Source organism: Photinus pyralis, unplaced genomic scaffold (genome assembly GCF_008802855.1).
Source record: "Photinus pyralis isolate 1611_PpyrPB1 unplaced genomic scaffold, Ppyr1.3 Ppyr1.4_LG9, whole genome shotgun sequence".
Taxonomy (NCBI): domain Eukaryota; kingdom Metazoa; phylum Arthropoda; class Insecta; order Coleoptera; family Lampyridae; genus Photinus; species Photinus pyralis.
The window spans coordinates 9,706,019-9,716,055 of NW_022170878.1; positions in this window are offsets into that span (position 1 = coordinate 9,706,019).

Genomic DNA, 10,037 nt, shown 5'->3' on the forward strand with positions numbered 1-10,037 from the left:
AAGAGGTCAAACGTTCTTATAAAATGATGCTTTTGTAGTTGAAGTCTTATAAATTCTGGATAGTGGATATTCTTTGCAATAATGAAGTTGGAATATCGGTCTTAGCTATTTTTAAATAATTCATGTAGGGGTGGTAGATTTGTTTATTTGTTATAGATAGCGCAAACGTAATATTTTCTCATGTACATATTGCGAATGCCGCTTTAATTACGTTATAAAAATTACGAATTATGTTCCAATCGCTTTGGGGAATTTCCATTTAACTTAGCTAATGTTAGCGCAACTTCACTACAGGGCAGTGCCGTTTTTAAGTTTTTCGAGGCCCTGGGCCATTCGTTCGTAGAGGCCCCCCTTACCCCCAATAAAAATATTTTTAAACAAAAACAGATATTTTACAGATTTAATTATTTTACATAGACTGGTTTTTTTCGGACCTTTAGTAACGCAAAGTTTTCGATGACATTGTTAAAATCAATTTCTATCATTTTCAATACTCATTAGGGATAAATGTTTTAATCTCATCTGACTCATACTGTTCCTCAGTTGATTTTTAATTAGCTTGAGCTTTGAAAATGATCGTTCGCCACTGGCGTTGGTAATCATCATGTACAAGAAAATCCTGAACGCGATATGTCTGTGAAGTTGGCCTGGATAAAATAGCCCGGCGGCATCGCACCATGCTAGATCGTTAGTGCTTTGTTAGTGCTCGTTAGTGCCTCATAAGTTAACATAAGGGCTCAAACCGTTTTCTCAAAATAAAAATTTTTTTTGTTCGGGTCAAGTTCACGTTTGCCCGGACAATGACTCCAATTTGCATCAAATTTTGTAGATCGTTAGTGCTTTGTTAGTGCTTATTAGTGCTTCATAATTCAACGTTAGGGCTCAAACCGTTTTCTCAGAATACCTTTTTTATTTGTTCGGGCTAACTTCACGTTTGCCCGGACAATGACTCCAATTTGCATCAAATTTTGTAAATCGTTAGTGCTTGGTCAGTGCTTGTTGGTGCTTCATAATTTAACGTTAGGACCCGAACAGTTTTCTCAGAATAAATTTTTTATTGATTCGAGCCAACTTCACGTTTTCCCGGACAATGACTCCAATTTGCATCAAATTTTATAAATCGTTAGTGCTTCGTTAGTGCTTTAGAATTCAATGTTAGAACCCAAACCGCTTTCTTAAAATACAGTTTCCTGTTGGGAACAAACTTCATTTTTGACGTAGCTCTTTTCACATTGGCATGCAGCGCGATTCATCTATACGTACCGTCACCGTTCCGTTACCGCATCGTCAACGAAACGTAAAATATTCTCGTTTACAAATTTTGACGGGGCGGACGGTGACGTAACTGTGTAGTCTATAGCTACTACCTATATATACCACAACTGGCTCGTCCGCCATTTTGGAGCCCACTGACAATTGACGCTTGCAAAACACGTACTTCTCATGACAGTAAGTTACCTTGGCAACATAACACAACATAACGATCAAGCAACACAGCGTAATATCTGACAGACTGTCAGTGGGCTCCAAAATGGCGGACGAGTCTGCTTTCTTAATCAAGTGCTGTAGTGCAGCCTGAATATGTCTATAGCCTTAGACTAGAAAAGAGAGAGGACAGGTAATACTTTCAATAAAACTGTGACCATTTGTCACCAAGACATGCCTGCCAGTGTCGTAACATACAAACAGCATTGTTGGGTGATAAGAATTATTCCTTTTATAGGACGAAGACGAATGTATATAAAATTAATTAAAACAGCAGTAGAATTAATTATTTTGCTAATTGTAATAGTTGAGAATTATATATTCAAAATAATTCAAATTGGCCAATAGAAAGCCTTTAGAACGACGCGGTACACTCCGTGCTCCGAGAAAGTTCCATTAAGTGATTTCAAATGATGAAAACTATTAACAACATATTTTGCTACATATCATGTAAGGCAAGTACTGAATAAAAACGCAAAACGTAAAAATTATGAAAAAGACGGTTTGCTCTAAAATTTACCAAACAAATTTTTGCCTTTGAAACGAAATCACGGCGCTATGGCATTGCGACTGCAAGGCAGTAGACCGCAAAGGGAATAGACCGCAAACGATAGGCCGTGGACATTAGGACGCAGACATTGAGACGCGGACAACGGGACGTGGACATTAGAACGCAAGCATCATGTAGATCACCATACAAAGCAGAGATTAGATCACGGGTAGGAAAATAAAAGGTATAACAAGTAAACCATGTTATTTTACTTATTTCATCTGTGTATGCGCTACAACGTCTAGTCCTAGTCTAGGATCTGTGTCCTAATGTCCGCGCCCCATCAGTGTCTGCGTCCCAATGTCTGCGTCCTAATGTCCGCGTCCAAATGCCTGCGCCCTAATGTTCGTTTTTATGTTCGGCGGTGTTTTGCGCCCCCCCCCTCCCCCCAACCTTCGTTCGACAACGGGAGTTGGCACTGATAAGGCCACTTTGACCACTGCCACAACACTTTTCATTAATGGAGATATACTTTTAGATTGTTTGAGTTCTAATTATACTTGTATTTGCTTTTGTTGTTTTATATCGATATGTTATTAATTAGGTACACATTATCTATTTATGTTAGGTAAACTTGTTTTGTAGAATTCTATATTTGGAGCATAAAATAGACTATAATTTCACTAATTCCTGAAATTATTACCTCTATTTTGCTCTTCACATTAACTATTTTAGTTTTGCATCTTTTCATCTTTATGTCTTTCTTGCATTTGGATACAAATGTCAATTTGTAATGTCTTAATTTATTTAATCGTACGATATACCGGGTGATTCATTAGAAGTGAGGACAATTTGAATTTCCCGCAAATCAAATAAATTATGAAGTTGGTACTAACTGATGATCATTTATTTAATTGCAGTGGTGTATCATCATGCTTTCAGTAAATCGTTTACTTATTTATAATCTTCAAATACTGCTTCTGTTTTACCACAAATTATAAACTAACACTAGACACAGTCACGTTTCTTACATATTTTAGTGCATCAACTCCAACAATTGTCCAAAATGGAAAAAGTAATAAACCGCAAATGGCACACAACAATTAACGGCGACACTGGTTTCTTAAATGACAGTCATGACAGAAAAAAATGACTAACGAAATTCAAACCGTCAATCTAATAATGCAAAAAATACTACAACCTTACGCTCGAAATTCAAATGATCATCACTTCTAATGAATCACCCGGTATTATGTATAGGTACAATTTAATTTATTGGAAAGGTACTGCTCGAGCAAAAGTGAAGTGGGCCCAAACAAAAAAAATTTATTCTGAGAAAACTGTTCGGGTCCTAACGTTAAATTATGAAGCACCAACAAGCACTGACCAAGCACTAACGATTTACAAAATTTGATGCAAATTGGAGTCATTGTCCGGACAAACGTGAAGTTAGCCCGAACAAATAAAAAAGGTATTCTGAGAAAACGGTTTGAGTCCTAACGTTGAATTATGAAGCACTAATAAGCACTAACGATCTACAAAATTTGATGCAAATTGGAGTCATTGTCCGGGCACACGTGAACTTGACCCGAACAAAAAAAAATTTTTATTTTGAGAAAACGGTTTGAGCCCTTATGTTAACTTATGAGGCACTAACGAGCACTAACAAAGCACTAACGATCTAGCATGGTGCGATGCCGCCGGGCTATTTTATCCAGGCCAACTCAGAATGCTGGGTCTGCCTCTGCCATGGAAAATTTCCTGACATAAAGTAGGCATCAAAATGAAGGTTTCATGACGATTTTGGGTAAAGATTAAAGTGAAGGTGCATATAATTTATTAAGTATTTATATTATTTAACAACCTCGTATAAACGCGAAAATTATAAAAAAGCTACATTGACCAACCCGTATTTTTCGGGACAAATAATTACAAGTTCAAATTTGAGATAGGTAAACGCAATAAGGGAAATGTCGGAAGCCCCTCGAAAGTAGCTTGCGTTAATGTTTCAACCACATCCACAACGGTTATAGCAGCTCCGGTGTTTGTAATCAATAATTACGTACCTACACTTTATACACGGACGCCGTCATTAACCGAAATAAAAATCGAAACGCCACTTTATGAACTTCTAAAATTGGCCCGATTTAAAAGCTTCCATCTCGGAGGAAAAAAAGGTGAAATAAATAGCTAAAGGGATAAAAAGCGGAAAAAGGGGATTTATCAAAGAAACAAAACACAATAAAAAGTTCAAAGAATAATATCAAATTGGGTTCAGGTTACGCTGAAGTCATAAAAGCGCAAGGGACCAGAAATCGCCTTTTGTAGTAAATATGGGGACGCATTTCCGTATTTAACGAATTTTCGTGCGATCTGAAAGAGTGGAATTGGAGCAACACGAAAATGGATTACACTTTTTCACTAACGAATATCCTACAGCTTCTACCAGGTCTGATTTTGGATTGAACTGCGTTAAATACTTGCATCCTTACTTGATTAACTAATATTAACCAGTCAGGCACAAAGCTCGGGAATAAAGCTCGCAGCCCCACATTTGAAAGTAATCTGCCTATAATTTAGGACTAATTATAAACTAATTTAATACAAGAAATTAAAATTCTTATTGCGTGCTTTAGCTTGAAAACTGAATTTTAAAATAAGATTGTCACTTTAAATTTAAGACTAATTTGTACCCAACGCTCACTTTTTGTGAAAATTTGCACTTTATTCCTTCGAATAAATAAGTTCCAAATCACTTTCTGAAAGATTCGAGAAATGTGTTTCGAATTTAAGACCAATCTGTACAAAAGCATACAAATTTTTAATTTTAATTAGTCCTCAATTTTCAAAGGAGTAGCAGGTTGGAAGTTTTTTTCCATGTCACATTAATGATAGTGTTACTGGCAGAGGCGGATATAACAATTTTCCTCCTGATGAAGCTAAGATTTTAGAACGATTTACAAAAATATTATGAGAAATCAATTTTCAACTCCAGGTTTGGTATTTGATATTTGTTGTGAATTGATTTTACTCAGCGTACATGCAAGAACCCAATTTCAAAGAATTAAGGTAAAAGTTAGAATGCTGTACGCAGGATTTCTCGAACATTGTTTTCCATTTCGTCCACACTACGTCTTGAAGTCAGTTAAATATCATTTTAATATTGGCACTCGCGAATTCTCATCGATACAAACAATATTCTTACATTGGAAACTGTGCCTATAGAGAAGGAACATTAGAACGATTTTGCCCGAAAATTAAGTTGTACATTTTTGCAATCAGTTGAAAATTGCAAAATTGTAGCAAGTATTAATTAAGGTTTTAGTATTTGATTTGCCCTAGTGTCGGACGTTAGACATTGCTAGCGCAATATTTATGTGCCGCGCTATTCACTATCCCTATTCACTGTCACTGTTGCAGAGAATTAGTAATAATTCGTATTATTATTATTTGGAAAACTTTACGCTCAAAGATATTACTCGAGGGAATAAGAACCAATTTTTCGTAGCCTGAATCCCTGAATAAAATAATCTGAACAAATTGTGGTCAAATTGCCATTAAACTAGACTAGAGCTGCATCGAAGAACCGTTTTGCGATTCCAACACAGAATCGACGTTCAGGTGCACCACCTCGATAGATTACCCCGACGACCGAACCAACCGCGACGACATTCTATCCATCTTTTGGGACAAATTTTATTGGTTTTGAATGCCATTTCCCGGTCGGTGAGGGTGAGGATTTCGTCCCCTTCTTTTCATTGGCTGAGCCCTTAATTTTCGGTCTACTTACGAACGAGCGATAAATGACAATACTCGAGATTGAAAATCCACGGGAACGCGGAACTAGTATTCGGGAATTTAGTGTTCTGCATACAGAACCAAAATTTGAAGCCTCATTTTTGACCACACTAACAGTTGCAGTAAAATGTTCTATGAGTCACAGCTCGCATGATTTAGCAACTTGATTCACCAATAATTGACATCCAAACGGCTTAATTTTAATCAATCCCAATTAGCGTCGCGTAACATTGCAACGTCTAGATTATTTACGTCTGTCCCTGAATCACGCTCCACCGCGAACATTCATATTATGATTATAAAGCCTACTTGCAAATAAATCTCTAATTCAATTAGTTAATGTTAATTGAAAAGAATTTACCTTGTAGTGCAGTATTCCGATAGTGAGATACTTTGTGTACATTTTCAGTCACGCCCCACTGATTTTACCAAATTGCGCCTTTTTTTTACTAACCATCCTTTTCGACCCCATACTAACCGATTTTCCATGCTCGAACGTACGTTTTTATTTCTCTTAGTGTTTTTGTTGCGCAACCAAATTCTGCATATGTAATCATAAACTATATGTATTAAAGGAAACCGCCAACGGCGATAACTCGTTTACATTTCAAATTCGAGATCGGCCGTTATGCATATTACCAAATAGGGCATCTAAAAAACGACTATGAGTTCGTTATTTCGATTTTAAAATTCCAGTTAAAGATAAAGATTCACTTCAGTATAAATAAATTTAAGTTACGCCAACCAACCGCATTCTTAACCGTAGCTTGAGCGTATCGTGCACCATTTCTCCTATTTCACATTTTAAACACGCCACAAGGACTTTGGAAAATGTTTCGAGTTCTGAGTCATTTCTGCCATTTGTTGATCTAATGCCAACTGGATATTAAGACGTTAAGTCAAATTTAGACTCTTGGTAAGGGTAACTACTGGTAAAAGCACTGTTGCTATAGTTAATCTGAATCTTTGTTCGGTGTCTGTATGATCTGTCGAGTTAGATTAAATAATTAAATATTCCTTTAAAAGTTTGCCGTTTCATCTCGTGTGGGGGACTGAATTAGGTATTTCTAAATAATCCCCTAGAGAACATGATTTTTATAAAACATGGACGATATGGAAAATACCAGTAAATGATTAAAGAAACGACTTACCCCAAACACCACACCCTCAACAAGAAGACGTTCACGGAAGCAAAACACGTAAACTTTTCGCGGTCAATGCTTCAACCGTCACTAACGAATAACAATATTATAATCAATTTGTAGCCGTTTTGGCGGGACCTTGAATAACTTATCGCTCATGCGTGTACAAAATCACATTCAAACAACCAAAATGAGTTTCTTATCACATTATACAAAATAAACCAGTCCACTGGACCTACTTCTGCCTGGTCAGTCAGTCTAATTAACAAAAAAAGTGTATATTGAAAAAACCACCCCAACAAGTAATAAATATTCTATTTCTTATGGCGCACTGAACTTAAAAAGGTTTTCATCACAATCGTTTAGCTGGACATACATTTAAGGCCGACGCCTAAAAACGACGTTATCTATGGCCCAATGAGGATAGAAAAATGAAAATACGTTGGTGCCCAATCAGATGTCGTTTTTAAGAAATGAGCGATCAAAAAAGAATTGACTTCGAGTGGCCTTTGGAAGTTGAAGTTAAATATTATTTCCCATGTAAACAAAAATTCCAAAGGTGACTCGACAGCAACCCTTTTTTGATTGCATAGTAGATACTTTTAAAAATTGTTGCTAATGTAATGGTCTCTTTGAGAGAAGATCCAAAATTCTTCTGAACTTTAAGTAAGAGAGGAGAGTTTTTTAAGATTAGACCACAAGCGTATTGCAACGATCACCAATGCAAATTTATGCACCATTCTTATTTGCTCATGAACCCATGTGTATTTCGCAATAATAATAAATCGCCATAAATATGCAAATCATACAGTAATATATTGATGAGCACACATAAACGAATTACAATTCCGTTTCCATCTCAGCCCATCAATCAAAAGTGAATTTTACACATTTTCGTTATACTCTGCGCCATTTGATTTCATTCAAAATATTTGCCAAAAATAGCTACTGTCGGATTCAAAAAAATGGAATGCAAATCATAGAAATTGAATCGTCGTTTCTCGAAAAAATATTATTGATCCACTTTGAAAAATTAAAAATTGCCAAATCTCCAACGCCATGATCTTAAAAACCACATGAAATTCAATATCTTCTGAGTTGTAATTCAAGATCTTAAGGTCTAAATACTTGATTCACAATGTGCATTATTTATCATCTACCTTAGGTCGGTAGCTCCTCTGCGGGAGGTAGTTTTGAACTTAAAAATTAATAACTTGAGAATTAATTTCTTTTGGGCCTGGTTTTTCCACTTCTCAAAAACTTCATTTTCCGAATAAATTCCATGAATACCATTGTTGATCCAATGGTTGTCAAGGTACTTATTTGCAAATAAATTCATCGATAGATGGCAAGACCTTAGTTTTACAAAATTGCAGAAAATATTAGTTGATTAAACTGGAGAGATAAGTAAAACTATACGAAATGACATAACTAACGGCTTTGACATCTTTTGGGCGTTAAAAACGTACGCAATTTCCTTTTTGTGCATTGAAGTGGTACAAAAATCGATCTTGTATCAATTGCCTCTCAGGCGCTACAATAAAATACAATTTTGTATAAAAGCAAATGAACGCAACGCAACCGTCGTATGCAAGGTAGTACGTATTGTTAAAGGCTAATTTGTATTAAATCATTATCAAATAAACAACTATCCGCTGTAATTCGAAGAATACGATTTTGAAATTTTGTTTCTGAGGTTCTTCTTAATAACAGATTAGAAATACAATCATCTGTAGACGAATAAAGGACATAGAGGAAATGCCCGAGTACCTCGCCATTTTGTAGGTTTGAAAATTGCATTGCATCCTTTTTTATTGCGCGGTTTTCACTGTTGGGAACGTATTGTAGAAGGATACTGTTATCTCCAACTACCCCCCCCCTTAAATGTGTATTGTTGTGTAAAATAATAACGGAACAACCTTTATGTTATTTCTGAAGTGTAAATCTGGGAGACTTCGCTGGTTTTATTTGAATTTGTTTGTCAGTGTTATTTTTTCCTTTTAAAAATGTACTTCATTGCGTAATTCTTGTTTAAATTTTATCGCTTTTATTGTTTATTTAAATTTGTGTATTAAACATGTATTAAAATGCAGGGAGATCTGGTGGTTTTCGATAAGAGGTTCAGGCAAAATAAATGACAGGACATGGTAGTGCTAGTGCTGCAAACGAAAACACAGGTAGTCATTTTTTTATAATGTTGTCTAATTTCGGAAAAGGTCGAAAATGTCGAATTGAAAAAGGAAACAGTGTAGTAGGCATTAAGGTTCTATTATTTAAAGTTTTTACAGTCCAAACAGACATCGAAAATTTTTTCATCCTACTCATCATCAAACCAGTTTTGTTTGACATCTAATTCTGTGCTATATATTTTTTATTTATCTATTTATTTTTTTATTATTTCAGCCAAGGCTGCTCTACCAACCCAACCCACTATACATTTACAAATATCCATGCCCGAACCCGGATTCGAACCAGGGACCCTATTAGCGCCACAGTTCAGCTTTAACTGAACTGCGCCACACGGGCCGGCGAAGAAGAAGTGAATTTTTCTGAAACTGTTAGTGAGTGTTTTTGTGTATTTGATAAGTGCGTCTCAATGTCGCAAACCTTGCACGAGCAGATCATTTGGATTATTTAAAAAAAAACAAGTGATTTTATGATTTCTTGTTTTACTTGTCGACCGCCTACGTGCGGAGGAATATGTCCAAACGAGCTTCGTAAGGTTTTTTTTCTTTCAGGGATTTTGTTTCGTGTGTTTCCAAATAAATTTTTGTCATTGTGTCAATTGTTTTTATTCGAATCCAGTGTGCGAGCAGGATAGAGCTTTCCGAGGGTTTGATCACGAGGGAAATTCTTGTCCCTCATATAAGAAATTTCGTAGAAATATCTGGGAAATATGTAAGAAATTGACGAAATTAAAGGTAATTCTGGGAAAATAGGAAATTTCAAAATTCTAGGGAAATTTTGAGGAAATCTAGAGGAAATGAAAAGGAAATATAAGGTTTTTCTATAGAGAAGTAATGTAACGTTACTCTTTTGTGTAAATTTGGGGAAATTTAAGACAATGCCAGAAATCTTGGGGAAATTAAGGAAAATGGTGGCAATGAAGGAAATCTTTGTCC